Source organism: Crinia signifera, chromosome 7, assembly GCF_055691185.1.
Source record: "Crinia signifera chromosome 7, ASM5569118v1, whole genome shotgun sequence".
NCBI lineage: Eukaryota > Metazoa > Chordata > Amphibia > Anura > Myobatrachidae > Crinia > Crinia signifera.
The window spans coordinates 80261082-80284008 of NC_139223.1; the positions used below are offsets into that span (position 1 = coordinate 80261082).

Consider the following 22927-nt stretch of genomic DNA (forward strand, 5'->3'; position numbering starts at 1 on the left):
CACTTAGGGTTAGTGTAAGTGCACACTGACTGATGATGGCTTAGGAAACAAAGAATAAAGATAGGAGGTACAGTAAGTAAACTGCACAATGATAAGTGGAACCACACACAGCAGATTTCCATCCAACCCTGCATCCTACCCTTGGGATTTAGGGGATGGTTCTAATCCATTGGGAACGGGGAAAATTGGGCCCCGTTATGATGGTTGGGCGACTGCACATGGTCTTTTATGCGCATGTGCAACTCCCCTTTGTGAACGGCTTCAGCAACTTGCATAGTCCCCAAACCATTCACAGGAATGATCCTCACAGCTTACCGAGTCAACCTGAATCAGCCCCTTAGTGTAGACGAGCACCTCTCAGCTTGCTGCATGGGAATTTGAGCCAGGCAGACATATCTAGTCAGTCTAGATTGGTTTATCAACTGTCTCGAAAGGAGCGGGGCATCCCGATTCATGGACTCTGAAATGGCACTGGCTCGCGGGGAAGCACAAGTATTTGGATGTGGTTTGCAAATGAGTTTTTGGGGAATGCAAGGACAAAGGACCGGATTAAAGGTTCCAGGTATGTTACGGAGGTAATACAACTGACATGTATGAATTAATGCCTCCGTAGTGCGAAGGAGACTTTGGCTTTAGCCTGCCCAGCTGGCACTGTAGCACAATGTACATAAAGTAATGGTTCCATCAGTAAGTTACATCTGGCAGTTACCATAAGAACTTTATCCCCCACAGTACATCAGGACAGGTGACAGCTAACAAGCATGGAATATATTAGGCCTTCATTTTATTACTTGGCTATCACCTGCAAGGCTCCACCCCAGTCCTGACGCCCTAGGCTGCAGCCTAATCAGCACATTGGTTAATCAGGCCGTGCATGGACATGCCTTTCACGGATTAATGGCAGAGCTTCTGTTGTGATGATTTTTCCTAGTTAAATGTCAAGACCTATGATATTATGTATGCCAAACCAAAACTTGTTACTGTTTTTATCTCCCTTCGGTGAGAGGACATCAAATTGGAAGGTGCAAGAGGCATGGCTTTGGGAATCACAGCATCTCCTGTTGTGCAACACTGTGAAACGTTACATTGTGCCACAAGGACAAGGTAGCAGATAATCAGGAGATCAAGCCCCCGGGTAACTTGGCAAAATTCAGGAGGCTAGTTTACTCTCATGGGAGTCTGGGAGAGCATCCCAAACTTAGGGCCTTATTCTGGTTCACTCTCTGAGGCAAATTCCTTCTCAAATGGACAAAACCATGTGCACTGCAGGTGGGGCAGATGTAACATGTGCATAGAGAATTAAATTTGGGAGAGTTATTTTGTTTCTGTGCAGGAAAAATACTGACTGCATTATTTCTACACTGCAATATAGATCTCACTTTGAAGAAAAACCCCACCCAAATGTAATTCTATCTGCACGTTATATCTGACCCACCTGCAGTGCACATGGTTTTGTCCATTTGAGAAGGAATTTGCCTCTGAGAGTGAACCAGAATAAGGCCCTTAGTGAGAGTAGATAAATGTGCCATAATATACCACCTGGGGCATAATGCTCATTTAATTTAGAATACCTTACTACTTATTAAATATATAATTAATTTCCAAAATGCATTGGTTATATCAATGTCAACTATCTGCTCATTAACCCCTTGAGTGGTGGGTTTTGCTGGGGCAGGACAAACCTACCAGGGCAGGTTTGTCCTGCCCCAGCAAAACCCACCACAGAACGTAGGAGCCCCCCCCCCCCCCCTCACTCCGGCGTTTGTACGCCAGAGGCTGAGCTCCCCTGCCGCCGCTGCCCCAGCCGCCAGTCACAACAGTGACCACAGACGGCAGGCTCGGGATGTTCGCGATGGCTCAGGAGGACTCGGGCGCCTGAACTCCCGAGTGCTCCAGAGTCCCTCCGGAGCCGCGACGAACATCCCCGAGCCTGCCACCTTCGTCACTGCTGTAAAGTGAATGTAACAGTCAATACAGTAAATAAATTTATTTTACACATATTCAGTCTCCAGGAACATCTTTAATTGGGTATTATCAGAGGTCCACACACGCTGGGCACACAAGTGAGTGCGCAGCTCACCCCAACAATATCAATTAATTACCGGGTTTTACAGACAAAAAAAAAAGCTAGAACCTGCGGCACCACCCCACATTATCTAAAGTGGAGCACGATACCACCACCACTCTACTGTAAAGTGGATGGAAGCTGGGGAAGCAGCAGGGGTCAGGGGAGCTTGGGCGTGCGATCACTGGAGCGGAGGAATGGGGGGGGGCAGAAGGGGGTGGGCCCTAGAGGTGGTGCACATCTGGAGGCACCACTGGCACGCACCTACTGGAGCATAGTGGTGTGCTCGGAAATTTTTTGCAGCAGCACAGCTTAGCCCAGAAAACATCCAGGCATACCACCCAAAGGGTTAGTGTCCAAGCTTATGGCTATATCAACAACTTCACAATAAACAAGAGACCTATTGACCTATGACTCCTGAGGACAGAGACAGTGCCCTAATATGGAATGCCATCTTACCATAAAGCTGCAACCTTGTCTGTGCAATAGTGCAAATCACTTGCCTACAGTGGTCACATTTCGTAGGTATTTCATACAATTACAAACAGTAAAAAATTATAAAAGTATAAAAAGAGAACCACAAAACGTTTTTATTACAAAAGACAATACATTTTAGAAAATATAAACAAAGTCAAGTAAAATATTTACAGTCATAAGTTTTTCTTCAAAGAGAACCTTTCACTTTGACTTAACATGTGTTTTATATGGAGAATACTACATTACTATTTGTAAAGCCCTGTACACAAGGGGCAGCCCGGCTGTTTAGCCCAAGTGACGTACTTCAGCGCGATTGCTTAGCACAAAGCATCGCAGGTTTTTAATAGGCAAAAAACCGAGATCTAGGGAAGCCAGTGCAAGCATTGGCTTTCACAGCAGATGATAGCGACGCGTGGGACCACGCATCGCCATCACTGCAGAGGCATACACTCAGAACGATCCGTGCTCCTTTTCCGTGCTCCAGTCCTCTGTTATTGAGTCTGAATAGGGAGCAATCCTTGGCTTTTGCTCAGTCTTAAAGGGGCTAGTAGAAATGACCCCGCAACGACCAGCCATGACCTGGCATCGACCCAGATCATGGTGCAGTGTAAACTTTTACCTTGGGTTATGCATCCCAGGACACCTTTACAGAATAGGAAGAGCTGGCTCACCAGTGCATGGATTTCAATGCCAAGCACCAGCATTGCATCTGTGTGGTGCAGTGTAAACATGGCCATCCAATGAATATCCAAGTCACCACAGCCGGGTCCGACCTGGGTTGAAACCAGGTCCAAAATCCTGGGTCGGACCTGGCATCATCTGAAAGGGATATATGTTAATACCTTAAAAATGTTCTATACTATCCTCACTTAGAGAAGTATACGGACTCCAGGACACAATTTCTTCCAGCTTCATCAATCATTTTAAAGCAGTGGTTCCCAAACTGGGTGCTGTTGCACACTGAGGTCCTTGGGACAATTGCAGGGTTGCCCTGGGTTGGTATTCCAAAGTAGTAACATAGTAATTAAGGCTGAAAAAAGACGTTAGTCCATCGAGTTCAACCTATCTGACAAACTACTGACTTAACTCCTATCTATAGGATTCCCCTAGTGGCCAAAAATGTATCCAGTTTTCATTTAAATTGATTAACAGTAGTTGCTGTAATCACCCCCACCGACAAGGAGTTCCAGAATGTTACTGCTCTAATGGTGAAGAATCCTCTTCTTAATTCAGTACGGAATTTATTTTCCTTGAGCCTCAGTACATGCCCGCATGTCCTAAGTAGGGATGGCCATCGTTGCCTTTGCCATCGATGGTTGCCATTGATGGCAAAAGTGTAACTGGCCATCGATAGTGTATAACTCTTCAATGGATGACCATCGATGTTTTTGCATATTGATGGTCATCCATTTTCTGTGATTGAGTGGCCTGTGGGCCAATCAAAATGTGGGGGCGGGGCTTCGCATGTGTCGGGGGCGGAGCTATGCTCCGTGTCCTGGCACTTTAGGGAAACAGCGAAAATGAAACTATTCGTTTAAGCTTTACATCGATGGCGGGAAACGATCTGGTTCTCCCCCATCGATGGCAAAACTATTCGACATCGGCCATAAACCATCAATGATTTTTAATCATCAATGGTCGATGGCCATCCCTAGTCCTAAGCATAGGCCTGTTAGTGAACAAATCATCTTCCAGTTCCATATGAGTCCCAATCCTGTATTTAAACATACTAATCCATATAACCTCTCAACCTCCGTTTCTCCAGTGAAAACATATTCAGCCTGGTTAACCTATCTTTGTATTCTAGTGATTCGAGACCTTTTCCTAGCTTAGTCGCCCTTCTCTGTACCTGTTCTAATTCATTTATGTCCTTTTTAAAGGTGAGGTGCCCAGAACTGAAGACAATATTCCAAGTGTGTTCTCACCAATGCCTTGTAAAGAGGCACTATCACATTGTCATCCCTTGAATCCATTCCCCTTTTAATGCATGCCAGTGTCCCGGTTTGCTTTTGCTGCTGCACTTGAGCAGTGTGTACTATTACCCAAATTTTCATCTATGATGACCCCCAAGTCCTTCTCTACAGCAGAATTCCCTATAATAAGTCCATTTAGATTATAAGTAGCTTGTTTTTTGTTCCCATAGTGAATTATTTTACATTTATCAACATTAAACTGCATTTTCCACCTTTCCGCCCACCTTTCCAGTTTAATTAAGTCACTTTGTAGTGTATCCACATCCTCTCCTGCGTTAATTTCCTTACTCAATTTCGTGTCCTATGCAAATATTGCAATTGTACTCACTATGGGCGGGATTCACTAATAACCCCCGCAGTACATCGCCGGCATTCGCATTGTTAATAATCGCATATGCACTAACATATGCGATTATTAACTCAAAGGCGATGGCCGGCGATGTGCAGCGGGTTCCCCCCTCTCTGCCTGCACCCTTACCTGGCTTTAAGGGCTCCGTTTCCTCCTCCCTGCACTCGGAAGAGGTGCAGGGAGGAGGAGGTCACTGGTCCGGGTAGCACAGCAGGAGGCTACCCGGACACAGGTGAGGGGGGTGCGTCGCGGATCGGCGGGGGGCGCGCAGGACGGCGGGGGACGCAAATGGGAAGCCCATAGGCTTCCATGGGGTTACGCCATCTAGAACTGGCGTAACCCCCACCCCCCGCAGCAAAGCCCCAGTGGTGGGGCTTTGCTGCATATGAAAATGCGGTAAAAACCCCGAAAACTGGGTTTTTACGGCATTTTCAGTTTGGTGAATCTCGCCCTATGTCACTACCTATATCATTAATGAATATATTAAACAAGGCAGGTCCCAATATTGAACCTTGCGGGACTACACTTTGGACCTTACCCCAGCTGGAATGTATGCCATTTACCACCACTCTATGTCCCCAATTGTGCAACCAGTTTTTAATCCAATTACAAATTTTAATTTGAAGGTCAATTCAAATTACTTGTGGCTGCCAATCATACAATAAGGGGACAAGCAGAAGAGAATCTTGTCCCTCGCCCTATAATTAAACTGAAACACAATTTATTAGATTTAATGTGTATTTTAATTTCACTGTAAAAAGCCTTTGACCTAGAGGCCGGAGCTAAATACACGATAATTATGGCAGCACACGATAAATAAACAGGGGGGTTCCTAAAGGACAGATATACAGTATCTTCAGGATCAGCAACAATGGTGCCATAGACTCAGTGAGTCAGGATGGATTAAGCAAAGCCAGTTCTAAATCTTTTTTTTCTTCCTATTACATTGACATTTACTGTGCCTTGATTACACTATGTAATGATATATGACAAAACGATATCCATTATCCTATAATTAATCATGTACATTTTTCCTGCATGCTCATTACTAGCCTCACCCCCACTCAAACCCGACTATTTTGCCAAGATGACATACTATTCTACATGATTCTTCCCCTGCTACAGTATACATACACTACACCATTATTTTCTGATTTCTTTCCCTACATTACTCCTTCACAATAACCCAGCAGAACAGAAGATACTGGTTTCTCGTAAACAATAGGTGTAATTACTATAACGAGCATCTTCCTAAGCATATCTTTATAGTCACACCACTAGCTTGCTAATAAATCTATTGTCATTCTTATTTGTGTATTGAGGTCACTGGCATGAAAAAGGGATTTTTGTAAGAACTTACCGTTCGAATCCCTTTCTCTGATATGGTCCTGGTGACACAGCTCAACACTGAGATGTAGGAGGGTCCGAAGGAGCCAGGCACCTATCCTAAAGCTTTAGAGGGTAGGCTCCTCCCCTACTGCATCCCTGGACTCTTCAGTTCAATCTTTCAAAGCCACTGGAATACATTAACTCAGTACAAACGCCTGCACATATTATATGCACATTTTATAACAGAAACTGTTAACTTTAACCATTTTAACATGAACATCATGAAACTTCTGGCATACTTACTGAGCGTAAGGGAGGGATCGCTGTGTCACCAGGACCATATCAGAGAAAGGGATTCGAACGGTAAGTTCTTACAAAAATCCCTTTTTCTCTTTCAATGGTCCTGGTGACACAGCTCAACACTGGGACATTCCAGAGCCGGTCCTTTGGGAGGGTACGCTCAGGTCTGCAGCTCTCAGCACTGCTCGCCCGAATGATGCGTCCTCCGACGCGAACTCATGGAATCTATAGAATTTGGCAAATGTGTGAACAGATGACCAAGTGGCAGCTCTGCAAACCTGCTCAGCTGTGGCCCCATGTCGAACCGCCCAAGAGGTGGCAACTGACCTGGTGGTATGCGCATTAATTCTGGCCGGCACAGGCCTACCCACTTTGGTGTATGCAAAAGCTATCACAGATCGCAACCACCTAGCAATAGTCTGCTTAGAAGCAGGCCAACCAATTTTGTGTACGTCATACAGTACCAATAATGTGTCAGTCTTTCTGACACTCTTCACTCTGTCCACATATATGCGTAAAGCACGCACAACATCCAAAGTTTTCAACTTGTCCCTTTTCTTAGAACCCTCTGGGGGTTGAAACACAGGTAGAACTATCTCCTGATTTAAATGGAAGGCAGAGACTACCTTCGGTAAAAACTGAGGTACTGTTCTCAGAACAGCCCTGTCATCATGAAAAATTAAGAAGGGAGATTTGCATGACAAGGCTCCCAACTCTGACACTCTTTTAGCTGATGCTACTGCTAACAAAAACACTAGTTTCCACGTGAGAAACTTAAAGTCAGCCGACCTTAAAGGTTCAAAAGGTGCCTTCTGAAGGCAATCCAAAACCAGTGACAGATCCCAAGGCGCTACTGGTTGCTTGTAAGGGGGTTTTAGTCTGGATACCCCTTTTAAAAAAGTTTGAATCTCCGGCAAAATGGCTACTCTTTTTTGGAAATAGATGGATAAGGCCGAAATCTGCACCTTCAATGATTGAAGGCTTAGGCCCGATGAAAACCCATCTTGTAAGAATTCCAACATTCTTGCTAACTTGAAGTGAGATGTGTGAACCTTTCTCCTCTCACACCATCTAATGTAAGTCTTCCAGACTCTATAATAATTCGCCGAGGAAACAGCTTTCCTGGCTTTTATCATAGTCTGCACTACTGCGTCAGAAAGCCCTTTCCTTTTCAAAATGGCGGCTTCAATAGCCATGCCGTCAAAATCAATCGATCGGAATCCAGGTGACTGAATGGGCCTTGTCTTAGTAGATCTGGTCTCGGAGGTAGACGCCATGAGTCCACAGACAACCTCTGAAGCCTCGAGTACCAGGACCTCCTTGGCCAATCTGGGGCCACAAGAATCACCGTAACCTTCTGGTCCTGTATCCTTTTCAAAAGTCTCGCTAACATTGGAACCGGAGGGAATGCATAAAGAAGATCTCCCTGCCACTGAGTAGTCATGGCATCCACTGCCTCTGCTAGCGGATCTCTCGTTCTGGCATAAAACCTGGGCACCTGATGGTTGAACCTGGATGCCATCAGGTCCACATCCGGAGTTCCCCACATCACAGTGATCTGGTGAAACACCTGAGGGTGTAAGCTCCATTCTCCTTCCTTGAGCTCCTCCCTGCTCAGGAAGTCTGCTTCTATATTCTCCACTCCTGGAATGAATATAGCTGATACCGCAGGAACATTCTGTTCCGCCCATAGGAAGATTCTGGACACCTCCCACATGGCCAATCTGCTGCGTGTACCTCCCTGGTGATTCAGATACGCCACAGCTGTGGCATTGTCGGTCTGAATCCTCAAAGGGAGGTTCCGTAACCTGTCTCCCGCCAGGGAAATCACTTTCCAGACAGCCCTCAGCTCCAAGATGTTGATTGGTAATGCTGATTCCTCTGCCGTCCACAGGCCCTGCAGCCTGAGATCCAGGACTACTGCTCCCCAGCCCCTGAGACTGGCGTCGGTAGTTACTACCAACCAGTCCCAGGTCTGTAATGACCGACCCCACTGAAGGGAATCTACTTCTGTCCACCATTTCAAGGAGTCTCGAGTGTCCGAAGACAGCACTATCCTCTCCACCTTCATGGTCAGAGTGTTTCCTGACCAAGCTGACAAAATGTTCCATTGGAACACCCGAGAGTGGAACCTGGCAAATTGAAGCGTCTCGAATGACGCCACCATTTTCCCCAGGAGCTTGAGGCACCTCCATACTGACAAGCTCGGAGCTCTGAGAATCTCCTGCACTAGAGTGACCAGATCCCTGGCCTTTACCTCTGGGAGAAAAACCCGATGGAGATGGGTATCCAGTATGACTCCCAAGAATTGAAGCCTCTGTGATGGTACCAACTGAGATTTTTGTAAATTTAAAATCCAGCCGTGAGCCTGCAAAAAACTGATGGCCTCTGCCAAGTGACTCTGAAGCATGGCTGCTGACCCTGCTTTGAACAGGAGATCGTCCAAATAGGGTATTACTGTGATTCCTCTGAGCCTCAGCACCGCCGCCATCACTGACATTATCTTTGTGAAAACCCTTGGCGCGGTCGCTAGCCCAAAGGGTAACGCCCGGAATTGTAAATGCAGGTTTCCTATAGCAAACCTCAACAGGGTCTGATGTTACGGGTGGATGGGAACGTGCAGATATGCGTCCTGGACATCCATGGACGCCAAAAATTCTCCCTGGTCCAGACTCAGGAGTACTGACCTTAAAGACTCCATTTTAAAATGGTCTACCCATAGATGGACATTTAAGGATTTCAAGTTTAGTATTGGTCTGAAAGACCCGTCTGGTTTGGGCACCAGGAACAGCGTGGAGTAAAAGCCTTTCTTCCACTCTGCCCTGGGAACCGGAATAACCACCCCTTTTTCCAAAAGGGAATGAGCCGCTCTCATGAGAGCTGTGCGAAGAAGCGCCTGTTTCGGCACGGGTGTGGGTATGAACCTCTTCGGAGGCAACCCTCTGAAAGGGATTTTGTAACCCTGGGTAATAATCTCTAAGACCCAGGAATCCTGGTCTAGAGAAGCCCATGCGTCCCTGAAATGTGTGAGACGCCCCCCCACCTTTATCACTGTCGGGCCTATCCCCTGACAGTCATGCGCAGGGTTTGTCCTCTCCTTTGGAGGCAGGCTTCTTATGGAAGGAGCCAAACTTGGACTTTTGAGTTTTGCCCCTAGAGGCCTGAAACTTTCCCCTGAAGGACTGTCCTCGAAAGGACGCACCACCTCTAGGGGAGGGCCGAAAGGACGGCCTAAAAGCAGAAAATCTGGACGTCTGCTTTGCTGAGGAGGCCGGCAGAAATGTACTTTTGCCGCCCGTGGCCTGTTTTATAATCTCCTCTAATTCAGTACCAAAGAGTACCTTTCCTTTGAAGGCTAATGTTTCCAGAGCCTTCTTGGACTCATTGTCTGCTTCCCAGGCTTTAAGCCAAAGCACTCTCCTGGCATTAATGGAGACTGTGGACACTCTGGTCGCCATTTTAATAGCTTCCTCCTCTGCTTCCACTGCATATTCTGCAGCAGCCTTAATCTTTTCTGCAAGCAGCAACGCACCAGGATCAGCCTGCAGCATGGTGCATAAATCACCAGCCCACTCTATCATGGCCTTAGAGACCCAGGCTGAAGCAATAAGGGGCCGTAAGGTAAACCCCACCCCTTCAAAGATAGCCTTGAGGTTACCCTCCAGCTTTTTATCCACAGAATCTTTGAAAGCTGCACCGCCCTGTACTGGTAACACAGTAGCCTTGGACAAACGTGCCACTGAAGCGTCCACAACTGGGACCTTTTCCCAGAGCTCCGCATGAGACTCTGGCATGGGGTACAGACTAAGGAATCGCTTAGGCATCTGTAGCCTCTTATCAGGAGTTTTCCAAGCCCCTTCTAACAATTCCTGTAACCCCTCATCTGAAGGAAAAGTAACAGCCTCCTTCCGCTGTCGCTTAAAAACACCTTTCACAGGAGTCTTATCCTCCACAGACAGCTTTAAAGCCTGCTTCACAGCTACAATGAGATCCTCTATACCAGCAGCAGAGGTCTCTTCCAAATCATCACCCTGATCCCAGGGGATGTCAGTATATTCTCCCTCCTCCTCATCTACCACAGTAGGCATAGCATAAGACCTTCTAGGGGTCCCTGCAACATCATCCATTCTGTCCAGCATTTCACTGAACCTGTTAATCCCTTTAGCAGTATCCTGCATCACCTGAATCAGCGCAGGATCTGCCTGGGTAAGAGGTAAGGAGCCAGACGACTGCTGAGATGATGGCATAGGTCTCTGTGATTCTACCAGCCCATCACTCTGCCTGTCCAGAAGCTGCACCAAAGCGTTTACTGACCTGCCTAGGGCCCTGGCCCACGCAGGTTCCATCTGCTCTGCCCTATGGGGTTCACTGCCCATGGGTCTCACATCAGCGCAAGTAATACATAAGCCCCCCTTGGCCATCTGCTCAGGGACAAACTTTTGTGTGCAAACATTGCACGCGCTCAGTGCACTAAGGGCTCCCTCCCCCAAAACCACAGCCTGATGCTCAGACATGATGCAAGTGATAAATGTATATCTATCAGTATACACAGTGCAAACAATGTACAAGCGTTTATACAGAGGCAATGCACCCAGTCACTTAGCTGTCTGTAGGTTTCAACTGCGGGGAAGCGATGCCCAGGAAATCCAAGTCACTCTGCCAGGATCAGTAAGCCAGCTCAGCTCCGCTGCAAGCGTTCTGAAAGGCGCCAAAGTCAGAGTGAAGGAAGAGACCACAAGTCCCTGCTGCTGCGGGGTCCGTGACCTCTTGGCGCCAACCACCCCCAGCCAGCCGCTCCTTAGGTAGGATTTCCTAGTTCCAGTGTCTCCCCCTCGACTGGGGATCACTTGGAACATGCCTGTCACAACGCTGCTGTCCTCTCATATAGGAGCTCAGCGTGTAAGCTCCGCATAAAATGGCCGCCGCCATCACGGAGCGCCTGTCCCCCATGATCCCCACCTAAATGTGGAGCCGGTTTCAGGATACTCCGGAGCCCAGGCAGCCTCTTAGAAGAGGCTGTAAGCGCTGCACAGGGAGACCAGACAGCGTCTCCCCTGTGCACAGTGAGCTGACAGGACGCGCTTCTGTCAGCTCCTGCTGCGCTAGCAGTGTGAGGATTCACTATGAGAATCCTCACACTGTGCCTACCTAGCTAGGGTAAAAGTTAATAAAACAATAAAAATTCCCTAACTACTCTAATTCTTCGGCTGCTCCTGCAGCCCTTTAGAATAGCACCCACTCCAGTGGGCACCTAACACGAACTGAAGAGTCCAGGGATGCAGTAGGGGAGGAGCCTACCCTCTAAAGCTTTAGGATAGGTGCCTGGCTCCTTCGGACCCTCCTACATCCCAGTGTTGAGCTGTGTCACCAGGACCATTGAAAGAGAAACTGGAAATGCCTGCAAGAAAAGGAGACGGAATGGAAAGAAGGAAAGGAAGTAAATAAATATATAAATAAATAAAAAAACATAAATAAAAATGACTTGCTGGGTACACACTGGGCAATATATGTCAATGATATGCACGATATGATAACGATATATGAGGAACATAGGTCAATGTGCATCTTTAATGACCCTCCCGGTCATTGCTACATGCGGCTGAATATAACATAATTGCTAGCGGCTGCATGTATGGGGCGGGGGGCAGAGTGAGTCACTGACCGATATCGTGACCAATATCGATCAGTGTGTATGCAACGCTGGCCAGGCAGGGATACATTCCTTAACCCTTTGATTGCCAGATGAATTTGTCAACATCGGTGTGAAAATTGCCGAGCAAACACTTTTATTCATCATAATGACCTGTAATGTTCACCTTATATAATAAATGTCATTTTTTTTGTACACATTTTTTATTTGAATTTATGTAACAAATGTGAGCAACACTGGCATTTTTGACAGAGAAGTTGGCACTCAAAAGGTTAACTGTGAGAAGCTGGCAACAGTTGGATTTTCATTTAAATGTACAATGCACAAGCCATGCACATAATGTTAGTGATAGGCAAAACATGTCTTTTGTTATACTCCCCAAGGGAAGTGGCTGTAATACTGGTGTTCCATGATACTGACTACCTCATATGCATGTCTGTTTTATATATTTATATAATCATCCCACCATCACTGTTCTACAGCCTATTATGCTGCACAATTATTGTAGACAGCAAATGGAAGAGGGAAGGTGCACCCTAGGCAAAGCTTCACCTTACTGCACCCTAATCCCCCAATGTATTTCTTCACTCCATATACCTAAAACAACACTTACTAAAGTCTATGACACAGGCATGAGTAATTTTTCAGATGCAGACCTGGGAACCAGTGCTAGGATAAATGGTGGAGTGAGAGGGAAGTTGAGGAAAGGAGACGTGATGCCCATGCTGCTTGTCTGCAGCACCAAGCTGACAACATTGATGGTCAGAAGACCAGGCTACAACAGGAATATAAATAATCTGGTGCAGCTGCAGATCCTCAGTGGACTGCCCCGTCAGATCCTGGCACCATAAAGCAGCAGCCTGAAGCTGCCTAATGGAAGAATCGGCACTGGTCAGCTGAATAAAGAAAAGGTGGATCAGACGGTATGACAACAAAACTATCCAGATGGCACCACAACCCTTATCAGACTATGAGGGACGGGACAAACATCTATTCAATGTGGCTGTTTTGAAGGCATGCAAATTTGACATTTTAAAAAGTGGAATCTGCATTGTTGAAAACCGATGCTGGATTGTCGTATCCGCGGCAGTTTTCCATCATCTGCATCTGTTTTTGGCAATCAATGGCTATATCGACTGTCAGAAACTTTTCCAACATTCAGAAGATTGAATGCGAACGATCAAATTAACATTGGAAATGGACGATATTCCCACTGTGGGAAACGCTCCGACAGTCAGAATGAACATTAAATACCCCCTTACGACTATTAATACTCCTGGACATACAATGTATAATAGTTGCTCAGAAGGTCGCCTGAATGACTACTGTTCTGTGTGCGGCCAGCATTACACCTTTTTCACATTCTAGATGACCTGCCCTAAGTAATACAACTCATAGGAGGTGTAGGGTACAATTCCTCAAACGGAACATAAGCAAGTGAATGATCAGCTAATGAAAATCCCAAACAATGCGCTAGGAATTTGCCCTTATTTAAAGAATGGATTTACTTGTCATGCAGATTAAGGACCTGGCTAATTAAAATCCAAATCAAGCTTGATTGTTATATTGCGGATACAGCCATTGCAGAAACATTAGCACTGAGACACTAGTAGCACTGAGACAACGCAGGAGAAATAAAATCTTATTTGTTATTTTATCAAATAGGTCTACGGAAGCCAATCCCAGGCCAGAGGCCGCACCATGCTAAAACTACTATTGAGTTGTCCTTGGAGGATAGGTGGAAGTGACTGCAGTGGCGGGCAGGTTGGTGGCTGCACAGCATGACCTCTAACATCCAATCCTGGGATTTAAAACCTAGCAAGTTCGGACCTAAATCTCTGGATCCCACCGATCCCGGGACCAATATCGGCGGATGTTGCCAGCAACACATCAACAGCATTCCGCTGAGGAGACACACCATGGGAGTAATGGGAAATACAGCAGCACATTCATTGCTATCGCGGAGATACTAAGTTAAACTAATATCCATCTGAAATGGTTTTCTTAAGGCGAGTACACACGGGTGCAATTTCATGTAAAATCGCTGGCAATATGGTCGCTGAACGACCATATTGCCAGTGATTTGGAGCGCAGCAGGCGAGTGCACTGCCTAATGGCGGCTTTCTCCGGCGATCGCTGTGCCTGGAGGTCAGCGCCGGGGAGATCAGCGTTGATCTCCCCAGCCCCGTGCCGCTGCTCCCTCCCTCCTCCCATCAAAGTGACAGCAGCAGCGTCTGCTGCTGCTGCGCTCCTCCTCCGCTCCAGAGCAGTGTCTCCTTTTCATCGCTGATGAAAAGGAGACACTGAGCAATATGATTGCTGGGGATATATTGCTAGCAATATATCCCCAGCAATCATATTACCCCGTGTGTACACAGCATTACTGTGCGTTCCAACAAAGTAAGAGCAAACTCTTCTGGACAAGTTCTAAGATCACTTCTAGAAACAAGATATTTATTCAGGTGTTCCATGATCAGATTCATACAGTATATTGGTTATACCATAAGATAATATATAAATACTGTATGTTCACATGCAGTTCTGCTACAGAAGCATTGCTTTAAGCTCAGTGATGTATACTGTGCATTTCATGCCTCAAGGAATTATAAAATCGGTCAGCGATGCATACATTAAAGTTTTTATTTCTAGACAAGCAAATACATCCATTGCTCATTTTAAACATATATCTACATGTACAGGAGAACAAATAGCCAATGACATCTTATCATCAAACACAACAACACTTCCTCTATAGCATTTCAGATATACCATCACTGTCATAAAGGCCTGTCATTTGTATAGACCTGCAACATACAATAACTTGTCTGGGCAGTACCTAGCTTATTGGGAAAAAAATATGGTACTTGTTTCCTAGCAGGGTGCCCAGATTTCTTACATACGCAAACGTAGAGAAATCGCATCTCATCGCATCACATGGTACGTTTTTACCATGCGATGTGTGCGATGCGATATATGATTGTACAAGCAGCCATGCCATGAGATGTGATGGGTGCTTACAATGAGATGTGATGGGTGCTTACAATGAGATGTGATGCTATGTGATGTGTGTATAGTATGTGATGTGATTGGTGCTTACAATTGTTTAGCGTATAGTGGGGCTCGCTGCACTCGCCACACTATCTAAAATCAACTCCACGCCAACGTGGATAGTGGATGTATGAAAAGGTCGGAGGACACATTCTGCTGCGTTTGCCACGCTTCGGGGTGGCGTGGATACTAGGGTTGATGCTAAACAATGGCGTAGGTGCTTACAATTGTAAGCACCCATCACATCACATACTATGCACACATCACTTCTAATTGTAAGCACCTATCACATCTCTTTGTAAGCACTCATCACATCTCATGGCATGTACAATCAAATATCGCATCGCATTTGGTGCCATGAGATCCTATGTAATATTTCATTGTATAAGCACTCCTGTGCAGTTAACACGGACATCGCACAGCACTATAGATGGTACACAATGCGATGCGATTTTCCTACGCAGAATAGCACACTAAGCTATTTGCTTAGTGGGCGCCCTGCTAGGAAACAAATACCAAGAATATCATAGGATGCCCATTACTGTAAATATGAAAAGAAACAGAACATGTGTGCTTCTGTTCATTTCTGTAGATTCTGCCGTAAAAATGACAATAATGTGCAGTACAACAGAAATGTAAGATGGAGAACTGACAAGACGCTGTACCTAAGCACATGTGGGGGTTGTCTTTCCACCTGGATACCTCTGATCCCTATGGAGATCATGAAAACCACACACAAGCAAACACAATATTTGTTGTTTCATGCCATATGATCAAGCTTGTTTGGGGTTCTACATACACACACACACACACCATATAATAGAACATTTCTGGATTTCATGCATGCATAATGTAATAGAGTATTTTGGAGTTCTATTCGGGCACCATATAAATTAGTAGTTCTGGATTCCTTACACGTACCATAAGCTGTGTACACATGCTTAGATTTTTCCCTGTTTTCTATTCGATTTTGCTTATAGAAGCAAAATCGAATGGTTTTTAGGACACTTTCGATCTGCATTCGATTCGATGCGCGCTCCTGTTTTCTCACAATAGAATAGAGAAATCTACTGTGCAGCCAAGGAAATCTTGAATTCGATCCAGTAAATCGAATGAGTACATTGTGCCTACATTGTGAAATCGAATCGAATGCAAAAGTACAGATCTAATGCCAAATTGAATGGGATGATCTAATGCCAGATCTAATAGAAAATCGAATCTAACATCAAATCTAAGCGTGTGTACAGCACCATATAACGGAGCATTTCTGGATACCATACATGCACCATATAACGGAGCATATCTGGATACCATACATGCACCATATAACGGAGCATTTCTGGATACCATACATGCACCATATAACGGAGCATTTCTGGATACCATACATGCACCATATAACGGAGCATTTCTGGATACCATACATGCACCATATAACAGAGCATTTCTGGATTCCATACATGCACCATATAACAGGGCATTTCTGGATTCCATACATGCTCATATAACAGAGTATATCTGGATTCTATACATGCAACATATGGAGCATTTCTGGATACCATACTGTACATGCACCATATAACAGAGTATTCTGTATTCCATACACGCATCATATAACACAGTATTTCTGGATTCCATACATGCACCATATAACAGAGCATTTCTGGATTCCATACAAGAACCATATAACGCAGCATTTCTGGGTTCCATACATGCACCATATAACAAATAATTTATGGATTCCATACAAGCACTAATTAACATAGTATTTCTGGATTCCATACATGCACCATATAACAGAGCATTTCTGGATTCCATACAAGAACCATATAACGCAGCATTTCTGGATTCCATACATGCACCATATAACAAATAATTTCTGGATTCCATACAAGCACTAATTAACAGAGTATTTCTGGATTCCATAAATGCACCATATAACAGAGTATTTCTGGATTCCATAAATGCACCCTATAACTAAGCATTTCTGGATTCCATACATGCACCATATATGCTCCGTTATATGGTGCATGTATGGAACCCAGAAATACTATGTTATATGGTGCATATATGGTATCCAGTAATGCTCCTTTTTGTGGTGCATGTATGGAATCCAGAAATACAATGTTATATGGTGCATGTATGGAACCCAGAAATACTCTGTTATATGGTGCATGTATGGAATCCAGAAATACAATTTAATATGGTGCATGTATGGAATCCAGAAATACTGTTTTCTGTACCATGCATGCACCATATAACATAGTATTTCTGGATTCCATACACTCTCAATATAAAACTGAGCATTAATGGGTTCTACCCATGGGCACAGACGATAGGCCTGACTGAGAGGTGTATGCAGTTGCATGCGCAGCTGCGATTTTCATTGCAGTGCTTTTGAAATTATGCTCAGACTTAGCCACCATCTTGTGCGTAAAGATCACTGATGGCATCTTACATCCGCCACTCAAGTACACAAAGGGAAACATCGGATGCACCATCTGAGCAGCCCTGTGCTGCCTCAGGCCGAGCGCCTCTCCTAAAACACTGGGACCAGCTGCAACTGAATTCACAGTGGCTGACTAGACCCCCCCCCCCCTAACCCCCATAGCCTCTCCCAATACTGACCACATGTCACTCACTTTGCATGCACCTCTGTATCAGGCCCTACTGTATACTACCAGGAATTTTAGGATTCCCCGCACACGCCATTCCATTATTAGGTACCACACACACATGCCAAGTCAATAGACAATGTTGTGTTCCTCACACATAGCATTCCAATGAATGGTTTGAGGGTTCCATGCACCCGCCATATCATCAAGCATAGTTTGGGTCCACATACAGAAGTCATACCTCTCAGCATTATTCAGCTCCCACAAACACCAGATCAGAACATATCTTGTGGGTCTATCTTCTGTGCTATTAATGGAATAAATATACTGTGCATGCATAGCACTACAATCCTCACACACATATTTGTCAATATTGAGTTAACTTTACATGAAAACTGCAATAGATTATGCAGCGATCAGCACCCATGATCCCTAAATGGAACATTTCATCCTTCATGTATGACACAGCACCATGTTACATGTGTAAAGATATCACCATGCATCATACACTAGGGATTGCACACACAGGCTGCACAATCAGGGATCCCGCACCCTCTGCTAATGATGTCAAGGACACTGTTCCTGGATGCAGGGACTGTGCGGAGGAATCAGAGCGCTACGTAAACAAGTACAGGGTAGCTTGTGCAATGCTGTGTGCGGGAGCCTGGCAGCAGCATTTCCAGGGGCAGGTTTCATCGCTTATATAATGGATAAACACCGTGCACTGGGATGCCAGGGCGCTATGTGTGTGCGGCGCATCGCTCCCACCATATGTATGTGCAGCCTCACCATTAGTACATCGCGCTGCATCTAACGGTCTCCCCGGAGCTTACCTCCTGCGTGCGCTCTGCAGGCTCCCAGCAGCGTGTGAGGCGGAGGACCCCCCGAGACCAGATCGGCAGACAGAGACAGCAGCAATCGGAGCGGCGCGATCTCTACAGTCCCCGATATCGCACATACGATGCGCCCAAAGATCAGCAACCCGGTCTGTCAGCTACCACGTGAGGACAACCGCAGCATCCAATCACCATCCTCCACTGTCAGCAGTGGCCTCGCCCATCCACGGAAAGTGACAAATCAAAAAAGGGGCAGGCACCATCGGTCACTCCCCCTTGTCCCTTTAACCGAATGCAGAACGAGGAAGGGAGGGATAAATTGGAGGCCCCGCCCCGCTGCGTGGAAGAGGCGGTGCAGCAGGAACGGGTTTAAACCAGTGTGGAGCCTGGAGATGGTTATATTATGGTGACAGCGAGCTGCGCGTACCGCTACATGAGTGGGGGTTATATACTGTAGCTGCCTTGTGAACTTGTAGAATGCGTCGGCGATAAGTAAGCGAGGAAAGCGACGTGCGAACGCTTGTAGCAAATGTGTGTAAACTACGAGGCTGAAGTTGGCTTCTTATTCGAGCTCCAGCTTCTTATTCGAGCTCCAGCTTCTTATTCAGAACAATCACTTTTACAAGGGTTAATGAATCATGAACCACAAATTTGACTGCAGAAATCAACAAAGGGGGGTCACGTACATATGACCCACTAGCAATTTCTTTTGACCAACAAGGTTTTGGGCAGAAATTGGGCACTAAAGTGGGCATGGGTCCCAGAATCATCATTTTGAATAAGTAGCTGGTGTTCTGCAAGGGTTAAACAGCGTTGGTCAAAAAATCTTACACTTGGAATCCACACAGGGGGGTCACTTACATATGACCCACTTGCCATTTCTTTTGACCAACAAGGATTTGGGCAGAAATAGGGCACTAAAGTGGGCATGGGTCCCAGAATCATCATTTTGAATAAGTAGCTGGTGTTCTGCAAGGGTTAAACAGCGTTGGTCAACAAATATTACACTGTAAACCCGCACAAGGGGGTCACTTACATATGACCCACTTGCCATTTCTTTTGACCAACAAGGATTTGGGCAGAAATAGGGCAGTAAAGTGGGCATGGGTCCCAGAATCATAATTTTGAATAAGTAGCTGGTGTCCTGCAAGGGTTAAACAGCGTTGGTCAAAAAATATTACACTGAAAACCCACACAGGGGGGTCACTTACATATGATTCACTTGCCATTTCTTTTGACCAACAAGGATTTGGGCAGTAATAGGGCAGTAAAGTGGGCATGGGTCACAGATGTCATTATTTTGAATAAGTAGCTGGTGTCCTGCAAGGGTTAAACAGTGTTGGTCAAAACATATTACACTTGAAACCCACACAGGGGGGTTGCCTACATATGACCCACTTGCCATTTCTTTTGACCAACAATGATTTGGGCAGAAAATGGGCACAAAAATGGGCATGGGTCCCAGATATAATTTTGAATAAGTAGCTGGTGTCCTGCAAGGGTTAAACAGCGTTGTTCAAAAAATATTACACTGGAAACCCGCACAGGGGGGTCACTTACATATGACCCACTTTCCATTTCTTTTGACCAACAAGGATTTGGGCAGAAATAGGGCACTAAAGTGGGCATGGGTCCAAGAATCATCATTTTGAATAAGTAGCTGGTGTCCTGCAAGGGTTAAACAGCGTTGGTCAAAAAATATTACACTGGAAACCCGCACAGGGGGGTCACTTACATATGACCCACTTGCCATTTCTTTTGACCAACAATGATTTGGGCAGTAATAGGGCACTAAAGTGGGCATGGGTCACAGATGTGATTATTTTGAATAAGTAGCTGGTGTCCTGCAAGGGTTAAACAGTGTTGGTCAAAACATATTACCCTTGAAACCCACACAGGGGGTTGCCTACATATGACCCACTTGCAATTTCTTTTGACCAACAATGATTTGGGCAGAAAATGGGCACAAAAATGGGCATGGGTCCCAGATATCATTTTGAATAAGTAGCTGGTGTCCTGCAAGGGTTAAACAGCGTTGGTCAAAAAATATTACACTGGAAACCCGCACAGGGGGGTCACTTACATATGACCCACTTGCCATTTCTTTTGACCAACAAGGATTTGGGCAGTAATAGGGCAGCAAAGTGGGCATAGGTCACAGATGTCATTATTTTGAATAAGTAGCTGGTGTCCTGCAAGGGTTAAACAGTGTTGGTCAAAACATATTACACTTGAAACCCACACAGGGGGGTTGCCTACATATGACCCACTAGCAATTTCTTTTGACCAACAATGATTTGGGCAGAAAATGGGCACAAAAATGGGCATGGGTCCCAGATATCATTTTGAATAAGTAGCTGGTGTCCTGCAAGGGTTAAACAGCGTTGGTCAAAAAATATTACACTGGAAACCCGCACAGGGGGGTCACTTACATATGACCCACTTGCCATTTCTTTTGACCAACAAGGATTTGGGCAGTAATAGGGCAGCAAAGTGGGCATAGGTCACAGATGTCATTATTTTGAATAAGTAGCTGGTGTCCTGCAAGGGTTAAACAGTGTTGGTCAAAACATATTACACTTGAAACCCACACAGGGGGGTTGCCTACATATGACCCACTAGCAATTTCTTTTGACCAACAATGATTTGGGCAGAAAATGGGCACAAAAATGGGCATGGGTCCCAGATATCATTTTGAATAAGTAGCTGGTGTCCTGCAAGGGTTAAACAGCGTTGTTCAAAAAATATTACACTGGAAACCCGCACAGGGGGGTCACTTACATATGGCCCACTTTCCATTTCTTTTGACCAACAAGGATTTGGGCAGAAATAGGGCACTAAAGTGGGCATGGGTCCCAGAATCATCATTTTGAATAAGTAGCTGGTGTCCTGCAAGGGTTAAACAGCGTTGGTCAAAAAATATTACACTGGAAACCCGCACAGGGGGGTCACTTACATATGACCCACTTGCCATTTCTTTTGACCAACAAGGATTTGGGCAGTAATAGGGCACTAAAGTGGGCATGGGTCACAGATGTGATTATTTTGAATAAGTAGCTGGTGTCCTGCAAGGGTTAAACAGTGTTGGTCAAAACATATTACCCTTGAAACCCACACAGGGGGGTTGCCTACATATGACCCACTTGCAATTTCTTTTGACCAACAATGATTTGGGCAGAAAATGGGCACAAAAATGGGCATGGGTCCCAGAATCATCATTTTGAATAAGTAGCTGGTGTTCTGCAAGGGTTAAACAGCGTTGGTCAAAAAATATTACACTGGAAACCCGCACAGGGGGGTCACTTACATATGACCCACTTGCCATTTCTTTTGACAAACAAGGATTTGGGCAGAAATAGGGCAGTAAAGTGGGCATAGGTCCCAGAATCATCATTTTGAATAAGTAGCTGGTGTCCTGCAAGGGTTAAACAGCGTTGGTCAAAAAATCTTACACTTGGAATCCACACAGGGGGGTCACTTACATATGACCCACTTGCCATTTCTTTTGACCAACAAGGATTTGGGCAGAAATAGGGCAGTAAAGTGGGCATGGGTCCCAGAATCATCATTTTGAATAAGTAGCTGGTGTCCTGCAAGGGTTAAACAGTGTTGGTCAAAACATATTACACTTGAAACCCACACAGGGGGGTTGCATACATATGACCCACTTGCAATTTCTTTTGACCAACAATGATTTGGGCAGAAAATGGGCATGGGTCCCAGATATCATTTTGAATAAGTAGCTGGTGTCCTGCAAGGGTTAAACAGCGTTGGTCAAAAAATATTACACTGGAAACCCGCACAGGGGGGTCACTTACATATGGCCCACTTGCCATTTCTTTTGACCAACAAGGATTTGGGCAGAAATAGGGCACTAAAGTGGGCATGGGTCCCAGAATCATAATTTTAAATAAATAGCTGGTGTCCTGCAAGGGTTAAACAGCGTTGGTCAAAAAATATTACACTGGAAACCCGCACAGAGGGGTCACCTACATATGACCCACTTGCCATTTCTTTTGACCAACAAGGATTTGGGCAGTAATAGGGCAGTAAAGTGGGCATGGGTCACAGATGTCATTATTTTGAATAAGTAGCTGGTGTCCTGCAAGGGTTAAACAGTGTTGGTCAAAACATATTACACTGGAAACCCGCACAGGGGGGTCACTTACATATGACCCACTTGCCATTTCTTTTGACCAACAAGGATTTGGGCAGAAATAGGGCACTAAAGTGGGCATGGGTCCTAGAATCATCATTTTGAATAAGTAGCTGGTGTTCTGCAAGG

At 45.4% G+C, this 22927-nt stretch overlaps 1 protein-coding gene across 1 annotated transcript in view; it reads right to left on the reverse strand.

Annotated features, from left to right (window-relative positions):
- Positions 1-18827, reverse strand: part of ABAT (4-aminobutyrate aminotransferase) — a 186344-nt gene extending 167517 nt beyond the window's left edge. Inside the window, exon 1 of the mRNA XM_083153381.1 lies at positions 18640-18827. The gene's annotated coding sequence lies outside the window, so the exon portion shown is untranslated. The remainder of the gene's footprint in view (positions 1-18639) is intronic.
- Between the last annotated feature and the right edge of the window lie 4100 nt (positions 18828-22927).